Below are 4,211 nucleotides of genomic sequence, written 5' to 3'. Positions count from 1 at the left end.
AAAATAGATAGTAATGAATAATGATGAAAACTGCAAGTGATCTTAACTAGAAAATAGTTTTTGTTTACATACATCGAATAGGCCAGGTAATTTTTTTTCCTTTCAAGAATTCACACCTGATAATGGGATTCTTTATCTGTATCAGTTCGTCATGGTTTGTAAAATTTTCATGTGATACTAAAAATGAAGAGCAGACATTTTGTAGGAACCATTACCAAAAAGGAAGAGTAAGCTACCTTTGGCTTCACAAGTCACAACATTGTTTTCCTTATATATGGGGATAATCCTGATCATAAACAGGTACTAAATTCTTTGTAATCTTGAATTTGTAGATGCTGTGCTAGATATTTGCAGAGACTTACTAGCATGGTCAGGGAGATATCTGCTTGATGATGGCAAAAAGCGGAAATACTTTGGGTTGAAGACAGATGCAAGGGGAATTGTAGAGATTGAGTGTAGAAATAAAGGGAAATATGATATCTGGACTCGAGGGGTCTCCAGGCTTCTTTCCATCATTGCACAAAGACAAAACAGATTTGGAAACTGATCCATGCATCTTACACTAATTACTATTAATTGAGTCTCTAGTTAGGGTTGACTACTAAACTAAATTCAAATTATATGCATTATAATGCATTTTGCATATGTGTAACCGTAGATAGTCAGTCTGTGGCAAGGACTCAAATCAAGTGAACTTTGTAACTTATTTATTTATTTATTTATTTGGGTAACTATGCCTTGCCCTCAAGTCCCTATAATTCTTAAGAATTTCAGCTGAAGTTTTATCTCTTTTCTAAATTTTATTGTGTACAAATTTATTTAATAATTAAATAATTATACACATCTCTTTTGTATTTTTACTACAAAAACAACCCGTATTTTTAGCCAAAAATATAATCTTTGAATAGTTGCATATTTAGTTTAGAGACAACACTTATATGGGTTACATAATTAGAAAAATAGGCAATATTTTAACGTTGCTTCCAAGGTTGCATATCAACTTGACAGGCAACACTTTAGCAGGTTGCAAATTCAAATAAATAGGCAATATTTTAACGTGTTGCATATTCTAAACAATAGGCAACATTTTAATGTGTTGCATACTTAGAAGAAGAGGCAACGCTTTTGCTAGTAGCTGAAGCATGACAGTGAAAAGAACAAGTGTAAAGTATTGTCTCTAAAATATAGTTCAAAAGCGTTATCCATTTTAAAGAATAAGCAACGTTTCTAAAGAGTTGTCTTGCTTTTGAAGCAAAAAAAGTGTTGCCTTGGGTCAAGGCAACAGTCAATTCTGCAAAATAACGTTGCTTCAAGTCCCAAAATATTGCTATAGATCAAAGGCAGCTTTTTATAAACCTTGAGGTAACACTTTTTAAATATTATCTTAGCTCCAAAATGTTATAGTGCTCCTTACAAGATCTTTAAATACATAAAAAATTTCTTTGTAACAATTTTTGTAATATCCACAATTTAAATCCTAAAATCTAGTTTATAATATTCCAAAAACAATGTCATCTATATTACTATATATGAAAAATATTCCATGTATACTAAAAATTATTAATTATCAAATTAATTATAATATATTTGTATATATTTATATATTTTAATTCACATAGTTTTCTAATTAAATAATTAATCACTAAAATAATTGAATGTTTTGTAGCAGAATAATCAATTATGTAACAAGACACAAAGAAAAAAAACGATTGCAAGTGGAGCAATCTTGTTAATCTCTTTCACGATTGAAAGTGGAACGGATTCTTAACTCTCTCCTGATTTAAAAACGATTGCAAGTAGACAAATTTTTTAATTTCTTTCACTTTCAAATACGTATCGTTATATACCAGGATTAATTAGTGATTGATTTTTTTTTATATATGTAGCATTATTATTTATGTGTAAAGTAAAAACAAAAATTACACATACTGGAATTAAAGAGGAACAAAAATTTATTTATTTTAATTTCTACCGTTACCTAATTCAGTTAAATAGTAACATCTCTTTTACCATGTGAAACTAATAACTAAGTAATAACAAGAATAGGAATGAGAATGAAATTATTTATTTATTTATTTTAATTTGTGAATTGAGTGGGTATCTTATATATATGACGCATTAGTGCATTACTTAAGCTCCAAAATCCAAATTAAAGAGTATCGAATTTTCCACTTCCAACCGCGCTCTGCTTCTCTCTGTATTTTCCCTTTCTCTCCCAATTCCAACACTTCTTCATCATCTCAAGTTCACTAATTTCCCCTTCCTTCAAGGTCAGCTTCCCTTCTCTACCCTTCAAATCGCTAGCAACACCACCCCACTTCCTTTCCCGTCCGGCAATGAAGAAGCCTCCCGTTTCGCCTGATCTGCCACCACCAAACCTAAGGGCCACGGCCGATGAAACTACAAGATGCAATACTGCCAACCGTCCTCGCAAACTCATCATCAAGTGCGGAGACAGGAGGATCGGCTGCACTACTAATAAGGATGCCATCACAGCTACAAACACTACCGGCCATGATCCCGGCACAGAGCTGCCGCAGTTGCCGCTGGAACCAACTGTGAATCCGAAGAGGAGAAAGAAGAATAATGCAGAGCCAAAGGGATACCAGAGTCACACTCCATGGATACCACCTTCTCTGCCACCGACATTATTGCATGATCTCGCCGTGACGAGAGAGGAGCTCATGCATGATTTCAAGATTTCATCCGACAAAATCAGACAAGGAAATTTCAGCAGGGAAGATAATCACAAACCGCTTGAACCAACACCACCAATGGTGACAGCGGCGGTTGCGGAACGCAGTCCAAATGGATTGAAGATCAATGAGAGCATATGTGACGGCACTGCAGAAACCGTTTGGAAAGGTAGAACAAGAAGCAGGAGTTGCAACAAAAAAGAGAGACCGCCATTTAGGTTCGCGCTGACGGAATCGGAGATTGAGGAAGATTTCATGAAGATGACAATGGGCGAAAACTGGTCACCGCGGAAGCAGAAAAAGCAGCCCAGAAATCTGCAGAAACAGTTGGATGTAAGTTTCATTGTTCTTAGTTGCTTGTAGTGCAAGAAAGTTAAAATTTTGTGCTCTAATCTATTTCATTATTAGGGTTAGTTTAATTTTGTGTTTTAATAATATTATCTTATTCATATCTATCTTATTTCAATTTAACTTGATTTCAATAATTCAATAATGTAAAAGATTTAAATCTTATCATTTAAATTTTTATTTTTGTACAGGATCTTGTTCCTGGTTTTCGTTTAACAGAAGTTAAAGCAAATTTATACAAGGTTTCTAAATTTTAATGGACAAGCGGAGGAATAAGAATTCAACTATGAAGACTATTGTAGTATTGTATGCAAGAGTTTTAATGATGTGAATGGGGGTTATCTTTTGTTGTTTTTCAAATAATGTTAATTATAATTGATGTATTATTTTATAGTTTATTTTCAGTTCTTGATGGCAATATCAAAGGAGATCGAATATTAACTAATGTGACATTTATTTTGTATATTTAAAAAAAAAATTGATAAACTATAAATGAGTAGTTTTTTAAGAAAATATAATGTATGTGTAATTTTTCATTTAATTTTTTTTGTAGCTTTTATATATCTTTTAAAGTGTTTGGTTTAGGACGATGATTAATTCATGACGAGAGCTTAGGCTTCTTGGATAGTTGGGAAATGGAGGAGACGCCGTTGAGGTGGTGTGTGTGGTTGTAGTTGTTGGTAGTGCAAGAATCCATTGGTGGAAAGAAGGTAGAGTCTTGGAGATGAAAAGTGATAGCAAAACAGGAACACGATATATTGCACATGTTGAATAACTGGATATTTGTTTTCTCATGGATTTTTTTCTAATATAAATTATGAAAAATATATATTTTTTCAAAACTCATTTATGAGCTTTATTTATCGAAATGCATATTTTTTTTGTTTGTATTTGGGGAAGTCGTCACACTCTACGGGAAATAATTATTTTTTTAATTTATAATTAAAAAAATCCTTATTAAATATGGCTTATTTCGGTGTACTCGTGTATTTTTTTAGATGATAATAATGGTTGCCATCATTAAATATGGTTTGTTTTCTTAATTTATAATTAAAAGAAATCCTTAAAGAAGTCATAGTTTATTGTCTGTGTATTTTTTGTATACTTATATATATTATTTGTAGATCTATATACTCTTTTAGAAACGATGACATAAATTAAAAACGT

Source organism: Arachis hypogaea, chromosome 14 (assembly GCF_003086295.3).
Source record: "Arachis hypogaea cultivar Tifrunner chromosome 14, arahy.Tifrunner.gnm2.J5K5, whole genome shotgun sequence".
NCBI lineage: Eukaryota > Viridiplantae > Streptophyta > Magnoliopsida > Fabales > Fabaceae > Arachis > Arachis hypogaea.
This window is presented reverse-complemented; position numbering follows the sequence as displayed.